The sequence below is a fragment of the Dromiciops gliroides genome, chromosome 5, assembly GCF_019393635.1.
Source record: "Dromiciops gliroides isolate mDroGli1 chromosome 5, mDroGli1.pri, whole genome shotgun sequence".
NCBI classification, from domain to species: Eukaryota; Metazoa; Chordata; class Mammalia; order Microbiotheria; family Microbiotheriidae; genus Dromiciops; species Dromiciops gliroides.
Window position 1 is genome coordinate 195,443,498 of NC_057865.1, and position 19,352 is coordinate 195,462,849.

Consider the following 19,352-nt stretch of genomic DNA (forward strand, 5'->3'; position numbering starts at 1 on the left):
GTAATAATAATACCATGCAAATATATATATATATACACATATACATACATACATACACACACATACATATATATAGGCTATGACATTGTGTTGATTGCATCGACCTTGGAACACTCCAGAGCCTCCTAAATGAAATATGTACTCACTCAAAGAGTCCAGCTCAACTATCTACACAGGAAAAAACAAATGGATGAAAAATGCTTATTGTCCAGACTATGTTAAGCAGTTAGGTCAACAATTGATCCATGAGTATATGTATACCCTATAAAGATAATGCAGATGAGAATGAGCTTGCCCTGAAATGAAAAGCAAGAGCATACTGTATTTCATTTGGGAAATCGTACAGCTCTTTCTGCGATACCAATCCTCCCCTGAAATGAGGCTCCTTCCCCCCCCCCCAACATCAGTATTCTTGTAGTCATACTATATATGGATATAAATCAAAGTATTACAATCTCTAAGCAATCAAAATTGAGGGTCAGCCAAAGGGAAACAGAATGACATATGGTATGTTTAATAGGGTAGACAATATTTGGCAGCAGAATATTGTGTTAAGTTACAAGCAAAACCAGCATAAAAGAAACCATTAGAGATACCATGTATGGTCAGAAAAAGAGTGAAGAATTATTAATGGATGGTTATCCTGCATGCTTCACTGGCACCTACATAATTATCAAGAGATCTAGAGGAAAAATCTTGGATGAAACCCCTTTGGAGGTAGCTAAGTGAAATACTACAGAGAGTGGTGGGCCCAGAGTTGGGAAGACCTGAGTTCAAATCTGGCCCCAGACACTCACAAGCTGTATGACCCTTGGGAAGTCACTTAACCTCTGTCTGACTTAGTTTCCTCAACTCTAAAATGGAGCTCAAAATAGCATTTACTTCAGAGGGTTGTTGTAAAAATCAAATGAGATACTTGGCACTTGATAAATGCTTCCTTCCTTCCTTCTGTCCTTATATATTAAGGATGTGAAAGGATAAGAAGGCGTTAATGAGTGACAATTTGCACTGTTGTTACTCATGTCAATGAGGTAATTTTTAAATAGATATTTTATATAGATTTTTGTTAATTTGTAAAAAAAATAGAGAAGTTAGGGGTGGGGTGTGCTACAGATGAGGGATGTGGGAATTACTTTCAGATAAAGTCACTATATGTATATTTTTGTTTTTGTTTTATTTGCGGGGCAATGAGGGTTAAGTGACTTGCCCAGGGTCACACAGCTAGTAAGTGTCAAGTGTCAGAAGCTGGATTTGAACTCAGGTTGTCCTGAATCCAAGGCCAGTACTTTATCCACTGCATTACCTAGATGCCCCCAAAGTCACTATATATATTATTGATTTTACTTAACTCTTTTACTGTGTTACAAGAGACCTATCAGTGGGAGTGATTGGTAAATGTTTGTAATGTAAAAACGGAATACATCAATAAGACTTTAAAATATATATGTATGTATGTATGTGTGTATGTATGTGTGTATTTATGGGTTGGGTTGCCATGACCAATAGTTTGGTGATAAGCCTTTTTGTATCTAACAAATCTTATCCTTAAAAAGAAGGCTCAGTTTGATAGAAAGACCGCAGACCATGATAAAGCTTATGTTCCCACAGCATATTCACTTCATGAGGAGGCACCAGAGCTGTATGGTTTATATTATGTTTTGCTATTATCGTGTCATATCATAGTATATTTCTTTTTTTTAAATTTTTTTAGTGAGGCAATTGGGGTTAAGTGACTTGCCCAGGGTCACACAGCTAGTAAGTGTTAAGTGTCTAGGGGCAGCTAGGTGGCACAGTGGATAAAGCACCAGCCCTGGATTCAGGTGGACCTGAGTTCAAATATAGCCTCAGACACTTGACACCTACTAGCTGTGTGACCCTGGGCAAGTCACTTAACCCCATTGCCCCATCAAAAATAAAATAAAATAAAAAAGTGTTATAAAAAAGTGTTAAGTGTCTGAGGCCGGATTTGAACTTAGGTACTCCTGACTCCAGGGCCGGTGGTCTATCCACTGCGCCACCTAGCTGCCCCCATAGTATATTTCTTAACAACTTGACCCCTACCTATCTTTCCAGCCTCATGAGTACATTACTTCCCATCCCACATTATGTAATGCAGCCAAACAGGCCTTCTCTCTGATCTTCTCCTTCTTTTCTCTTTGTGCCTTTGCATTGGCCATACTCCAAGCCCTAAACTGCACCTCCTTACCGCTATCCCACAGAATTCCTCTCTTCCTTCAAAATACAGCTACCTTCTATTTAATGTATTTCTTGATTCCCCCAACTTATAGTGCTCTCCCTTCTTAAACCACTTTGTAACTAACTACTTTGTATTCATATTTATTCTCTTCAAAATAAAGAGAGGTAACAGGGCATAATGGAGAGACAGGGAGACACGGGTCAAGTCATGCTTATGACCCATACTGGCTATGTGACCCTGGACACTGTCACTTAATCTTTTAGTGCCCCAGACAACTTTTTAGGACTCTTAGTTGCAGAGAAGGTGTAGACCTGTACTGTCAGAAGGAGGTTCCAATGAAATCAAAGGTCCAGTCCCTATCTCTATTATCTTTATATTTATTTGGTAAATACTAATTAATATAGTCCCTTCCTTTAGAACTGTATGCTCCTTGAGATCAAAGATTGTTTCATTCTTTTTGCTGGACCATTTTTGTTGTTTGGCCATCTTCAGTCATGTCTGACTTCATGACCCATTTGAGGTTTTCTTGGCAAAGATACCAGAGTAGTTTGCTATTTTCCTGCTAATTTTATTTCTCTCTCTCTCTCTCTGTGGGGCAATGAGAGTTAAGTGACTTGTCCGGGGTCACACAGCTAGTAAGTGTCAAATGTCTAAAGCTGGATTTGAACTCAGGTACTCCTGAATTCAGGGTCAGTGATTTATCCACTGTACCACCTAGCTGCCCCCTCCTGCTCATTTGACAAATGAGGAACTGAAGCAAATAGAGTTAAGTGACTTGCTCAGGGTCACACAGCTAGTAAAAGTCTGAGGCTAGATTTGAACTCGGGAAGATGAGTCTTCCTGGCTCCAAGTCCAGCACTCTGTCCACTGTGCCACCTAGCTGCCCTATATGGACCATAGCAGTCACTTAATACATGCTTGTTGGGGGACTGATTGGTATTTCCTCTCTTTCTGCAAATGTGAAGAATGATAATAGTCCTTTTTATTTACTTCTTTTTATATGCATTAAGGAAGAATACTAAATCACTTTTTAAATTCTGCACATGTAATTTCCACTGTCTTAAGTGTCCTGGGGTCTCATAGGAACTCCTTACTTTTCAATTAAAAAAAACCCACCCTTCTTTTAAATTTGGTCATAGTCAACAAGCAAATAAATAAATAAATAAACAAACAAACAAATAAACAAATAGAGTGAGCTCCCCCCCAACGAATCAAATTGCACCAGATATACCCACATTTATGATTCCTCTATTACCCTAAATCTTCTTTTATTAGACTAACATAATACATATCTGTTTACACTAAGAATACTATAAGAGTTCCCTATACCAGGTCTATATTCTCAAGAAAATCAACTAAAATGAGGGAATAGGAAAGAGACAAGAATAGCAACATGGTATTTTTAGCCAGGAACATTCTGAAGAATGAATAACCTTACCTAGCACTAATTATATATGTTTATAAATTATCTTTTACTTAGGAACTCAAAGTACTGTCCAGAAATTGGTCTAATCCTTAGGACGGAAGCATTATTTATGTTTCATAGCCAGGGACAAGTAACAGAGGCTTGCTGAACACAGCCACAAGTCTCAATAGCTAACCACCTGTAAACTGTCTACTGTGTGCCCCAAACTTGTACAGTAATGAAAGGGTCTAGGACAAATAAGGTGCTGTATCTATCTATTCTGCCTGCCTATCTCACTGTCCACCTCAGAAGCCCTAATTCCAGTGCTCTAGAGTTCTCAAATCATTGCTCTGGTTCAGGTTATTTTAATTAGTTTATAAGAAAAATAGGACAATGAAAGAATAAATAAGTGTATGACACCTCTCCCTCAAAAAAACATCATTTCTCTTTTTAGAGAAATATTTTGCATAAGAAATCAATTTCCTTGGAGGAGGGTCCATCAAAACAATACCTTGTTAGACTGATTATGAGGCATTTTAAACAGTACACCAGCCTGCATTAGAAGGGCTGTCTTGGGTCCCTCTCTGTGTAACACTTTCTGTAGGAGAAGCATTGAATCTTATGTGGTTGGAAGCAGGAAGAGAATGGAGAATAGCATTCATCAGCCTGCTGGACACTTCTGCGGGGCAGAAGAGAGGTGCCCATCCAAGAGAGCAGAGAACGTAACTGGAGCTGGGAGGGACCTTTATTGAGACCATCTAGGGGACAGCTAGATGGTGCAGTGGATAAAGCACTGGCCCTAGATTCAGGAGAACATGAATTCAAATCCGACCTCAGACACTTGACACTTACTGGCTATGTGACCCTGGGCAAGTTACTTAACCCTCATTGCCCTGCAAAAAACCCACAAAAAACCAAAACAACAACAACAACAAAAAGATTTGAAAAAGACCATCTAGTTGAACCCTTTTATTTTATAGATGATGAAATGGGTCCAAAGAGGCCAAATCACTGCAAAGTGGGAAATCATATCTAAACTCCCCTCCTCTCTGACTATTTTGGTAAAGTAACCTATTATTATTATTTTTTTTTTGTGAGGCAATTGGGGTTAAGTGACTTGCCCAGGGTCACACAGCTAGTAAATGTCAAATATCTGAGGCCGGATTTGAACTCAGGTACTCCCGAATCCAGGGCCGGTGCTCTATCCACTGTGCCACCTAGCTGCCCCTAATTTTTTTTTTTTGTAAGTGAGGCAATTGGGGTTAAGTGACTTGCCCAGGGTCACACAGGCTAGTAAATATCAAGTGTCTGAGGCTGGATTTGAACTCAGGTACTTCTGACTCCAGGGCCGGTGCTCTATCTACTGTGCCACCTAGTTGCCCCAAGTAACCTAAATTTCTTAATCATTTACAGGTGGATGTTGTATACAGGTAGGTATGGGTATAGGTATATAATCTGGCCTTCCAACCTGGACCATATGCATGAGACCTTCCTTATTGGTGGAGAGGGTGATGATTCGCCTAATCTGTTTCCCTCAGTTTCCTCAACTGTAAAACACAATAAACATGTACTATGTCCCAGGCACTGTGTTAAGCACTGGGGAAACAAAAAATAACTCCTACCAACCCTACTGATGCAGGCTACTGATGCACCCTCTTTCCAACTTCTAGTCTCAAGACAGTTACCTAGAGAACAGAGAAGTTAAGTGTATCATACAGCCAGCATGTATAAAAGGCGGTACTTGAACCTGTGTTTTCCTGACTGTGAGGCCAAAGCTCTATCCACTGTGCCATTATTATGTTTTTTTTGTTTTTGTTTTTGTTTTTGGTTGGGCAATGAGGGTTAAGTGACTTGCCCAGGGTCACACAGCTAGTAAGTGTCAAGTGTCTGAGGCTGGATTTGAACTCAGGTCCTCCTGACTCCAGGGCCTATCCACTGCACCACCTAGCTGCCCCCCTATGCCATTATTATGTGATCTATAACCAGAGCCCCTACCTCTTAAGATTGTTATGAGGGCCAAATGGGATCATGTATATATATAAAGTGCTTTATAAGTTTTAAAGCACTTTGCAAATTTGGCTTTTAGGGATTTTAGCTATATTCTGGAGAGCCATTTTGAAGGCCCTTGAAGGTCTGGCTAGACGGCATAACCCCTTCCTGACCCCTGGATGAGCGCCATTCTGAACTACACCCAGAAGCTTTCAGCTGGCTAGAGAACCAGGTGGCTGCCTTGTTCATTTCCTTCTTTTCCTCTTCCTCCACCAGCCCCTCCCAGATGATGCTCAGCTGGCCTGCCTTCTTTAGTTCTCTGCATCCGTCATAAATGGAAGCCCCAAATTACATGCAGTCATGATAAATGAGAGTTTTAACTAAGCCGGTAGTCAGGGAAATGTGCTGACTTTAGGAGACAAGAGAAGCCATGTCAGGTTTGGGTGCCGCTTTTAATCCCTTTTAAATTCTATAGTCAACTCTCTGTCCTTACCTCCCCACACCCTGAAATTATTTGTACTAAATCCATGTACATGCATATGTATTCATGCACGTGTGCATACATGTGTGTATGCACGTGTTGTCCATTGATGCCATCAATGAAGGGAAAGATTATGTCTCTTCCTCTCTTGGCCAATTCTACCACTACATTCTTCATGAATATTGGTTACACACTGAAAACTGTCATACCTGTCCTTTTCTCAAACGGGGACGAGGCCCCTGTCAACGGACAAATGATTGTCTGAAACGATGTTTTAACCTAGGAATGTCAGGTTCATCTGAACAATAAAACAGGCTGACGTGCAAAAGAACTGAAATTGTCATCTGCATTGACAAGGGCGGGTGGAGGTCTGGGCAGCAATAGAAGTGTCATTTCAAATCTTGGCTTTGTGACATTGGGACCCCACATCTCCCGTTACAAGCTCTCTCTCCTAGGTGATGAAGAATAACTGACTGCACCCCTCACAATGAAAGCAAAGCACATGGATCTTTTTAAGATTCCAATTAAAATCAAGACTGAACCTCAAGCAGAAGCGCATAGCAGAGCTCTTCACTGTTAAGAAGACAAGAGCAGGGGACAGCTAGGTGGCACAGTGGATAGAGCACCGGCCCTGGATTCAGGAGGGCCTGAGTTCAAATCCAGCCTCAGACACTTAACACTTAACTAGCTGTGTGACCCTAGGCAAGTCACTTAACCCCAATTGCCTCACCAAAAAAAAAAAAAAAAAAAGAAGACAAGAGCAGTCCATCTATCTCTAGTGAAGATATCCCTTGCAAAAGGGGGGGGGGGTGTAAATTAAGATGATGCATGTCAATCTCCTGGATAAACACAGCTGAAATACCATGTAGAGGAGAAACCCATTGCCCCGGCCAGCCAATTTTGGGCAGAAAATCATGAGGAACTGAACTCTTCTCCATTTTCCTCTCCTTCCCAGCTCTGGGCTGCCATTCCCTCTATAATGGTTATCTGCTACAGGTGCAGATTCCATTGGCGTGCTTGGTTGATGCGATCTCTACTCAGGGTAGATGTTGAAGAGCTTGTTTCTAGGAAAACATCGTGGGAAAATTGTGGCATAGACATAGACATTTTGTGACTTGTGGCTGATGAACCCTATGGTAAATGGGAACCTTTTCAATTGGCTGAGAAGGTATGTAAAAAGCCTCAGTCATCCTTCGTTGAACGAGGGATTCCTTCATCAGCACCACTGGCTTCGTTAGGAAGCTCCTTCATCCATGGCTTGGGGTGGACTATGCTGTAAGGGGGAAGGCCTTGAGGCCTCCTCTCCCTTCTGACATCAATATATATCCCCAAAGAATAGACCTTTGGTCCTTAGCCTCTTTGTTTGTTCCTTTCCATTGTAAGTGAAGACAATGGAGTCTCCAAACTTGAGAGCTTCAAACATTGACTATTAATTCATCAGAATCTGGGAGTCAGAATCCAGGCTGGGCTTTGTAGCCAGCACAGCAAAGATGCTTAGGGCATGTGGTGACCTTCAGGATCCCAGACCAATGGTAGGATTCACTGCATAGTCATGCTACATCAGGATATGAACTGGGCAGAACCAATATTATGTAGGAATGAGCTAAATTATGAGCCTACTTCCCCTGGCCCCAGACTGGGGTGATTTAAGGGAAATGATGCCCCTCAGGCCATGGAGGTGATGTTTGTATATTTATTCTTACTATATCTTTGAAGTAAATATTCCTTTGTAAAAGTTACCTGATGGTGAGTATTTAAATAAAACTGGGGTTTTAGTCCCCAGTACTCCATTTTAGAGGGAGAATACCCAATGCAGCATGAATGAAGAGAAACGATGACTCAGTTTAGCAACTGAGGCTTAGGGCTTTGCCTATGAAGAATGTTACAGAAAGACCTTTCTTATATGATTGCGGGAAGCTGAGTCTATACTCTATGACCAAAGATATTTCCCCTGCCTCTACAGAGCTGTCTCACTAGTAACCTCCAGTAGTGGCTAGAGCCCCTGAAAGGCTTCCCCTGGAGATAAGAAAGCCAACTGGACATACCTAGAGAGAGCAAAGGTGAATACAATTCGGGAACATTTTCAGGGAAGATCCCTGGTTGCCCTGAGGAAGACTCTCTAGAGGACTGGGACAGACATGCAGCAGACAATCAACCCTATTACTACAACTGAGAGGTCAAGTAACTTGCCCCGGGTCACACAGCAGGCCTCTAACTATAACAAGGCACTGCTTAGAGGAAAGCTTTAAGGGCCCTACTTCTGTGGACTCACATACTTAGGATACACCCATAAGCTCGAATGATTCTTTGGCCCTGCCAGCCTTTAGTTCGGAGGGCTTGGAGATAACCCTGGCCTGAGGGAATGGTAGTCACAGCGAGGCCCATTACCCCATTATAGCTCCCTGGTTCCTAAGCAGCCTGAGTTCAGTGGCCCACTCTCTTTATAGAGAGGACTCTCCCTCAAAGTTCACCTCCGTGGCCTCAAGCACTTCACATTTACTAGCTGTGTGACCCTGGGCAAGTCACTTGACCCCAATTGCCTTACCAAAAAAAAAAAGTTCACCTCCAACTGCTGGGCTCATCTACACCATGACCAAAAGGCCTAGTGAATACAGGGTGGCTGAGACGCTATTCTTTTCAGTCCCTGGATGGCAAAGCCTTTTTCTTAATTACGGCTTCAAGGGCTACAAGACTTTGCCTTGCATTTCTAGGAGAAACCCCAGAGTGCTGACTACTGAGCAAGAAGATTCTTTTCAAGTTTCCCATTTACCATGCTTACTGATACAGACCAATCTGCTTAAAACACTGCATCCCAGTCCTAGTGCAGCAGGCACCGCTCTCTTCTACGATTAAACCTCTTTGCTCATGTTTCCAATGACTTAGCTTCCTTGTTATGACCTCTAGGGCTTGCCATCTGCTTCTCTGAAGCCCCCTTAGGCCCTGTGGGCCCTTCTATCTTCCCCAGAGCTGAACTTTCTTTTATGGGCTGTCTCCCCTTACAGAATGTGAACCCCTCGAAAGGAGGGTCCATCTCATCTTTACTGCTTCTATCCCCAGTATTTAGTGCAATGCTTAGCACACTGTAAACACTTAATGCGTTTTAAAATACTCACTTCAATTCAATAAACATTCATTACAAGCCTGCTATATACAAAGCACCACAGTGGTGGAGAAACAAAAGACCAATCTATGCCCTGAGAGAGAAAGCATGAAGTGGGGGTTGTTTTCTAATTGTGAAGAGAATGAATTCTCTCTTCCCTCCCTGGTGAGGCATACTAGGTTATCCCCATTGAAATAATGCCCACTAAAATCATAGATAATAATACATTATGATATTCTTGTTGTTCAGTCATTTTCAGTCATTTCTGACCCCTCATGACACCATTTGGGGTTTTCTTGGCAGAGATACTGGAGCAATCTGTCATTACCTCCTCCAGCTCGTTTTACAGATGAGGAAACTGAGGCAAATGGGGTAAAGTGACTTGCCTAGGGTCACACAGCCAGCAAGTATCTGAGGCCGGATTAGAACTTGGGAAGATGAGCCTTTCCAACTCCAGGCCAGCATTCTATCCACTGGGTCACCTAGCTGTCTGTATTATGATCTAAATAATACAGATAGCTATGTGGAGGACAATATCATATATAACAGATGTAATATATAAAATATAACATAATACAATAAAAGGTACTATTAAGAAGAGGTAAGGTCACTGATCAGGAAATGGCCAAGCAAATTGTGGCATATGAATACAATGGAATATTCTTGTACTAAAAAAATAAAAAAGGATAAATTCAGAAGAACAAGGGAAGACTGATATGAAATGATGCAGAGCAAAGCAAGCAGAAGCTGGAGAGCAGAATCACAAAATTAATAATAATAATAATAATAACAATAATAATAACAACCAGCATTTTTACAGCACTTTGAGGTTCACAAAGCTCACTGGATCCTCACAACAACACCCGAAGGTAGGTGCAGTTATCATTCCCATTTTACAGATGAAGGAACTGAGGCAGAGAGGTATAAGTGACTTGCCCAGGGTCACAAAGCTATTAAGTGTCTGAGGACTCATTCAAACTCAGGACTTCTTGACTCCCAAGTCCTGAGATCAATCCATTGTGACACAAGAGCACAACCTAACTGAGGTTAACAGGCAGCTGAATTCAGATTAATCGCAATGACAAATCTTGATCCTGAAGAATAGATGTTGAAACAAACAACCCTTGACTCGGTAGAGTAAAATGTCGCATACACAATTAGGTATAGTTGTTTTTTCAGTCAATTTTGCCTAATTGTTTTTCTTTGTTACAAAGGGAAGGCTTAATACTGGGGTGAGAAGTTTTCAGGAAAGCGTTATGACCTAAAAATAAAAAGGCATCAATAAAAAGCTATTGTAAAAAATATATATATCTGGGACATCTAGGTGGCACAGTGGATAGAGTACCACACCTGAAGTCAGGAAGACCTGAGTTCAAATCCACCCTCAGATACTTACTAGCAGTGTGACCCTAGTTAAGTCACTTAACCCCAACTGTCTCCCCTAAAAATCCCTTCTTGTGATTAGGAAGAGAGACTTTTCCATCCCATATGATGTGTATAAGTTCAGGGAGAGAGAAGGACAAATTATACTTGACCAATATTGTTTATAAAGAAATAAAAAAGCTAGACCAAACTTATAAAAAACTAAGTAGGAAAGTCAATTTGTTGATGAGCAGAGTCTGTTTTGATGGTGGTTCATCTGAATCTTGGGAAGACTTCAAAGAAAGCAACTCTATGCTCTTCTTGAGTGGTGGGGGGGTTTTAAATGCAAGTCTTGAAGGCTCAGTTCTGAGGATTGTACTCAACAGGGGGAAGCTATGTCTCCCTCTGGTCAGTATTGTTTAGTTTATTTATTAAATAATCTTGTTTAAGGCTTTGAAAGACAAGAGACAGGGCCCCCAAACCAGTGATACTTCTAACTAGCAAATACTACATTTGAAAACATGGGAAGAAATCTGAGCAAAAGAAAAAGGGAAGTGATGTACACGCCAGGACGCTGTGGCCTTGTTCTACTCCCTTTTCTTTCTCTCAGCACTGACCACAGGTTAGGGGCAGAATGATGATCAATTCAAGTCTGTGGTGCAGTGAAAAGAAAGCAGAACTTGGACTCACTCACTTACAGAACCCGAGTTCAAATGCTAACTCTGCAACTTAATAGCCTATACGACACTGAACACAAACTTCTTAAACTGTCTAGGTCTTGGTTTCCTCCTCTGTAAAACTAGAAAGTTGGCCTAATTCAATTCTGAGGCCTCTTCTTGTTCTCGAGATATATAATTTTGTAATATGGTGCAAATGGTCACTAGTTTCCTGTCTAGCTGGAGGTAAGTAAAATGCAAGAAAGAAGGAAAGAGGGAAGGAAGGAAGGAAGGAAGGAAGGAAGGAAGGAAGGAAGGAAGGAAGGAAGGAAGGAAGGAAGGAAGGAAGGAAGGAAGGAAGGAAGGAAGGAGATAAGAATTTATTAACCTCTAGCTGCATACTAGGCACTTTACAAAATATCATCTCATTTGATCCTCACAACAATCCTGGGAGGGAGGTGCTATTATTAATATCCCCATTTTTGTTGCTCTTCAGTGGTCTGACTCTTTTATGATCCTGGGTCCACAGCATGGCAATGCTGTCCATGGGATTTTCTTGACCAAGATACTGGGATGGTTTGCCCTTTCTTCTCCAGTGGGATCAAGGCAAAGAGAGGTTAAATCACTTGCTATGGGGCACACACATCTAGTAAGTATCTGAAGCCAGAGTTGAACTCGGGTCTTCTTCCTGACTCCACGCCTAACATTCTATCCACTGAGCCACCTAGCTGACTCCACATTTTAAAGTTGATAAAACTGAGGCAAAGTGAGATTAAGTGATTTGCCTAAGGTTACAAAGCCAGCAAGTGTCTTGAGTACAGATTTGAACTCAGGTCCTCATTGTTCTAACCATTGCACCACCCAGTTGCTCAATGGCAGCAGGTTTGGAAGATACTGAATATGGCAGAGTTTTGAGATAATTAGCTTCCTGACTTGAGCTGAAGAGAATGGATATATATATATATATATATATATATATATATATAAGATAACTATATATAGTTATCTTAGTCAAATGTGATTTGTTATTCCTTCTTCATTGATTATGTCTATGTACTCCAACAGTTAATGTCTTATGTAATATATGAGATAAACTTGTTATGTATAATTATGAGATACTATTGGTTAAGATATGCTTGTATAATAGTTAAACTATAGTAACGTTTAGTAGAATGTATCTAGTAATAGTTGAGTATAATGTACTTGCTTATATGCTAGGGGACATTAAGTGTATGCTCTATATACATATTATGGGGAGTTGAATGGATATTATGTATGAGGAACCATTATGTAATATAAGGACTATATGTATAACTATATATATATATATAAGATAACTATGCTTCCTGACTTGAGCTGAAGAGAATGGACATTTTTTTTTTACCCCCCTTTTACCTCAGGTTAGATCAAGTATACAGCCAACATTGGGGAATGCGGTATCTGAGGCTCATGTTGCAAAGCTAGGATTAAATAAACTACTTGTTCTCCTTTATTTGTTCAAGTCTGGGTAAGGTCAAGGTATTCATGACTCAAGTAAACTCAGGAGAGTCAGGGCACTGAACTGCAGTACTGCCCTCCCCCCCAAACCAGAATTTCTGGTCAAGTCACTTCTCTTACTTTCCCACTATAGCTACTGTTTTATCTTGGGCAGTGGGGAGTGGGGGTGGGTGACGGGAAATGAAGCAGGAGCTTCCTCCCTGGTCTGTGAAGGCCCGGCTCTCCGTCAGTGGCTCACACAAAAAATAAAGTGACTAAGTCTAGGTGGGACCCCGTCCAAATTTCTCAGAATATTTGCTAGGGAGGATGTTTGCCACCCCCAGTAGTAATTAAGCTAATTATCTCAAAACTCTGCCAATAAGCTGAGGCTTCAAAGGAGGTGAGGAAAAAAAGAAAAGCACTTAAGTCGACTTCCAATGAAAGGAGGCTAAGTCCCAGAAATCACCCAGTTTCTCACTATCAAAGCCTCCTTTGTTCTAGGCCTCCTTTTGCTCTCTTTCCTGACATGGGGCAAATAGGCTGTAGCCTGGGTCTCACCTTCATTGTCCAACACCCATCTTACCTTCTGAATAATGAGAACCTTTGTCACAGTTTCAAAATATATAAGAGGGGGTCAGCTAAGTGGCGCAGTGGATAAAGCACCGGCCCTGGATTCAGGAGGACCTGAGTTCAAATCCGGCTTCTGACACTTGACACTTACTAGCTGTGTGACCCTGGGCAAGTCACTTAACCCCAATTGCCTCACCAAAAAAAAATAAAAGTATATATATGGGAATAATTCAAATTTATCAAATCAATAAATGGTCAAAGCAGATACGGAAAGGGAGTTGTCAGAGGCAGAAACCCAAGCAATCAATGGCCAGGTGGAAAAAAAATGATCCAAACCACTAATACTTAAGAGAAATGTCAATTAGAGCAATGCTGAGATTTCTACTTCCATCAAGCTATATGAGTGGCAAGTTGGAAGGGCCTTTATGAAGACTGGCACTCTGATGCACTGTTGGGGGGACTGTGAATTGGTCAGCTAGTCAATAAGTTTTTAGTAAGCTCCTGCTATGTGCCAGACACCGTGCTAAATTATATACAAGTATCATCTAATTGGATATTATTTCATTTGGCCCAACCATTCTAGAAAGAAATCTGAAACTGTGCTCCTCAAATTACTAAATTATGCATAATCTCTGACCTAGCAATATAACTAAGTAGGCCAGTAGCTTAAGGGAATTTTTTTAAAAAGAAGAGAAACCATGTGTACAAAATATTTATAGCAGCTTTCTCCACTCCCCCCCCCCCGCCTTGTGGTGGCAAACAACTAGAAACTAAGGGGGTGCCCATTAATTGCCATTAATTAATTAATAATAAATTATGTTATATGAAAGCAATGGGATTTGTTGTCGTTCAGTTGTTTTCAGTCATGTCTGACTCTCTGTGACCCCATTTGGGGTTTTCTTGACAAAAATACTGTGGTGGTTTGTCATTTCCTTCTCCAGCCCATTTCCCAGATAAGGACGCCAAGGCAAACAGGACTAGATGCTCAGAGTTACACAGCTTGTAAGTGTCTGAAGTCACATTTGAACTCAGGAAGATGAGTTTTCCTGACTCTTGGCCTAGTGCTTTATCCACTGAGGCACCTAACTGCCCCTAATGGAATATGATTATGTTAAAAATAACTAATGAAAACTCTGGCTTCAGAGAAACCTGAGAAGACTATAAAGACACTAGGAAGTAAGCAGAAACAGGAACAATGTGTACAATGACAACATTGTAACAATGATGATGGTAATCATAGCAGCTTGCATTTCGATAGTGCCTACTAGGTGCCAGGCAGTGTGCTAAGCTCTTTACAAATATTATCTTATCTGATCTTCCCATCTACCTCCCTGGGAGGTAGGTGATATTATTGTCCCCATTTTGTACCTGAGACAAGCAGAGGCCAAGTGACTTGCTCAAGGTCACACAGTAATCTTGTGTCTGAGGCTACATTTGAACTCAGGTCTTCCTAGCTCCACGCCCAATGCTCTATCCACAGTGCCACCTATCTGGATACGAAGGTGAGAGTGCTAAGGCCAGGATGACTATTCTGAGGGTGCAGATTGGTGCTGTGCCTGAAAGGAGATGGGAGAGGGATTGGCAGAAGGGATTACAAGTTTGCATCTTGATATGTTTGATTTCAGATGTCTACAGAACAGCTGGTTGGAGACATCCAGCAGGCAGATGGTGATGTGGGACCAGAGTTCAGGAGAAGGACCAGGACCAGATGTGAGAATTAAACCCCTAAAAGCAAATGAGGTCACCAAGAGAAAGTGCAGAGAGGAGAGGAGAGAGCTAAGGACAGAGTCTGGGAAGAAAATACACACAAAGGAGGTAAATCGAGGATGGATAATAACCCAGCAAAAAGCTGAGAAGGAGCCAGTCAGACAAGTAGGAGGCTGGAGAGTGTCATGAAAACCCCAGGAGGAGAAAGTTGGAAAACCATAGAACCAGAGAATGCTATCAATCATTATTGGTGAAGAAATCCAGCTCGAGGGCCAAGGCCTCTCCTAGGAGGGATGAGGGATGATGCCCAGGGCTCTCTCTGGTAGGGGAAGGCTATGGACAGCCATCCCTGGGGGGAGGGGGAAGCAGGGAGAGGTATGAGGTTCAGGGCCTTCCCTGAGGATAAGTCATACTGTGTGCTAAGTGCGTGAATAGCTTAAAATTAAAATCAAGGGCGTTCTTAAGAGGGGGAAAGAAGTCTAAGAAAGTAGAGCTTGAGACAGATGTGAACAATTCAGCCCTAGGGATACAGAAGCAGTGCGTGCCCTGAACATTTCTTTCTTCTCACCTTTAGACCTGTAAGTACACATAGCAGATAATGTTAGAGGGGGGGCGCTTGGGTGAACCCTTGAAGAAAGCTAAGAATTCTACAGTGAGGGGTGGAGAAAGTGTATTTCAGCCGTGAAACTCGGACAGCCTCGGCAAAAGTACAGAAACTGAAGATGGAATGTCAAGTTCGGGAGTGAGAATTATGGACTGATTATGCTATCTGTTGGAGCCTCAGCTCTTTTTAGTAGCAAAACCCAGTTACCTTCTTGTCCACTAGTTGCTTTTTGGACTGCCCCCTGCTAGGAACAAATGAGTCTTCCAGGGCTTAGGTGGGAGAGGAAATTTCATTATGAACTATCCCTATTTTGCAGATGGGAAAAATGAGGTGGAGAGAAGCAAAGTGACTTAGGTAGTATTCAAGCTGAGACTTGAACCCAAGCTATCCACCACAGCACAATGGCTCCTTAAACTATAGAGCTTCTAAGATAAAAAAAAGTTCAATCTATGTGGCCTATTGGATTTGAATTTTCACCTACAGCATCAAGAGACTACTGTCTTATTCAGTGTCAAAGCTCATACAGTAGCTTGGTCATACTGTTCTTCCCACACGTCAAAATTCTTCCTGTCCTGCCCTGGCTTTTAAGGGCCTGCTCAGGTGGTCCTTCTTCCAGGAAGGCCCCCTCTGTCTTGCCCCTACTCCTCCAGTTGAAAGAAATCTGTCCCTCCCCAGACTCTGGTAGCATACAATATACATGTCTGTGTCACTAGTATTCTGTTTTATATTTATTGCTATTTATGCTCACATCTTATCTGCTTTAGGGGAACAGGACAAGGACTGGGTCTGTGATTTCACTGCTACAGGAAAGCCCCCGTCAGCAAATTCCATCTACTAATGTAAGGTTGTCACCTTCTCTGCAACTTCAAGTGTTCAAGAATTAACTGGGGTATGGGAAAAAGTTAATGAACTCGTCTGAGGTGCCATAGCGAGTCTATGTTTGAGTCAGAACTTGAATCCAGGTCTTTGTAGCTTCTAGGCCAGCTCTGGATCCACTACCGAATGCTGTCGTGCCCTAGTGTCAACCTCAAATGGAAATAGATCCCTACAGGCCACATACGGACTTAGAAAACCACAAGTTATCTATGTTGTACTGTAGTTTTATTTATTTTGCTAAATAAACATTTCCCAGTAATATCTTAATCTGGTTGGGCTGGCAGCTCAGCATAAGGGTGTTAACATTTTGTCATTTTGTGGCATAAATGCAAATTGGTCTAAATGGACAGACTGACAAGCAGCCCCCATGGCTGTCTTTCCCCTGCATACTAAATAAAGCACTATGGCAAAGAGAATCCCACAGAACTCTGCCCACAGGAGACACTTAATAAACGTTTACTGACTTGAAGGTCATTTCCCAGGCGAGTTCATTATTCCCAAGGCACATTAAGAGATTTATTAACTCTTGGAAGTCACTTTTTGATGCATCCCATGGCCTCCCATCTTCACAATGGTTCCTCGACCCTCCTCTACTTTCCAGTGTGCTTTTTTTGCTTTTGCAAGTATATCCACCAAAGAAAGTCTCTGAGACCAAGAAATGGGTAATATTAACATTAATTTTTCAAACTGACTTAAAGAGAGGAAATGTGGCATGGCGGAGAGAGCTGGCCCTTGCAGTCAGGAAGACCTGGGTTCAAGATCTGCCTCTGACATTTACAGGTGCTGTGACCTCGGGCAAATCACCAAGCCTTTCAGTGCCCCAGGAAATTCTGACTATAAGATGCAGGCTAGTTAGTGGCCTATACAAGGGGAAGGGCTTCTTTCAAAAGGAGCTCCTTATACCAATGAATAACAGGCCCAGAATCAAAACTCCCAACTAAAACCTGTCTAATGTTGAATTTCCTTGGTTTATAGGGACCCTGGGGTCTGAATAGTGAGTTTTCACTTTGATCATACCTGGTTCTGGGCCCACCATTTCACTTATAGGCTATCTCCAAGCTATGAAGCCGATGTTCTGGCCTCCTCCTCATACTCTTCCCACCCTTGGGGTCCCTTGGCCTAATCCCCCCGCTTTCCAACTCTTGCTACCCTATGTATGTTGTCTTCCCTCATTGGAATGTAAGTCCCATGAAGGCAAGAACTGTCATGTTTTCTTGTATCTTCACTACTTAGCAGAGTGATGACTAATACACAGTCAGCCTTTAATATTCATTCATGGAAGATCTGCTCTGGGTTTGGAGTCTGAAGGTTAGAATCTTGCCTCTGCTACTCATTCCCTGTGTGACTTTGGCCAAGTCACTTAATGGTTCTGAGATCAGTTTCCTCACTTGTAAAAATGACTGGCTAGACTGGATGATGTGGGTGTTCCTTCCAGTTCTAAAGCTGTTATGTTACTTGAAGAGATGGAATGGTAAAGAACTTTATACAGAAAGCTTTATGCCGTAAACACAGCTATAAAAGGCTAGTCCTGCCGCCATGATGCCCAGCCAACTCTTTTTTTTTGGTGAGGCAATTGGGGTTAAGTGACTTGCCCAAGGTCACACAACTAGTAAGTGTTAAGTATCTGAGGCCGGATTTGAACTCAGGTACTCCTGAATCCAGGGCCGGTGCTCTATCCACTGCACCATCTAGCTGCCCCCCAACTCTTATTTTTAAGCAAGGTTCTTAACCATTAGGAAACTCAATCCTTCCTACCTGCCACTCCCACAGGATACAAGGAGAGTCTTGCCTGGGAACCACTAAAGATGGGTCGTTTCCAATACAACATGGTGGAAGGAATTTCATCTAAACCAATGAAATCACAGAGCTGGCTCCAAAAAACTGGCCTGGCACTAAGATGGCTGGACAACCAAATTCAGATCTGAGCTTCAGCACTTAAAAACTCTCAAAATAGCTAGGAAGCAGTAAATAGTGTTGGACCTGAGGCCAGGAAGCCCTTAGTTTGAATTCTACTTCATACTCTTACTAGCTGTGTGACCCTGGGTAAGTCATTTCAGCTCCCTCAGGCTCAATTTCCTCATCTGTAGAATGAGGATAATAACACCACCACCTACTCACAGGCTTGTGAGGATCAGAAGGAGATTGATTGATTGATTGTGTGTGTGTGTGTGTGTGTGTGTGTGTGTTTGTGTAAAGTGCTTTGCAAAACTTAAAGTGCCATATAAATTTAGCTATTGTTATCCCAAACATTTACTAGCTATGACCTTGGGTCATAATTGGGGATAATGATGATGACAGCAACACTTAAATAGTGCTACTATGTACCAATCATTGTGATAAGCACTTTACAATTATTATTTCACTTGATCCTCACAACAACACTGGGAAGTAGGGGCTGCTATTATCCCCATTTTATTGATGAGGAAAGTTCGAGAAACAGAGGTCAAGTGACTTGCCCAAGGTCACACGGCTAATAAGTGCTTGGGGTGGGATTTGAATTTGGGTCTTCCTGACTCCTGGCCCCAGTGCTCTACCTCACCAAGGTATACTTTCTATTAAAGCACCACAGAAATGTGGGCTAACAAAGCTCACACGGCATGATGGCAGCAAGCTGGACCTGTCCCTTTCCTCTAGATATTTAAGGGGCTGCCAATATGTTTACCTAAAGATGTTGGCTTTTTTCTCCTCACTGTTTCTTTTAAAACACAAACCAAATTTTTTTCTGTCATCTTTACTTCCTGAACTAGCATTCATGATGTAAATTATTTACAATGAAAAAGGTGAGACAACACTTGAGCTTTCTGTGGGCCTGGAGATAAATTTAGGTCTGCAAATGCGGCCTGATGACTCTCAATGATATGAGTCAATGCTGAAGCAGCTGCACCGGGTCTCCAAAGAAGGGACCTTTATGTATTTTCCCCGGGATTGT

At 41.9% G+C, this 19,352-nt stretch overlaps 1 protein-coding gene across 1 annotated transcript in view; it reads right to left on the minus strand.

The window, feature by feature from the left end:
* The window catches only part of ETV6 (ETS variant transcription factor 6), a 349,002-nt gene that overhangs the window by 21,157 nt on the left and 308,493 nt on the right, over positions 1–19,352 (minus strand). The window lies entirely within an intron of this gene.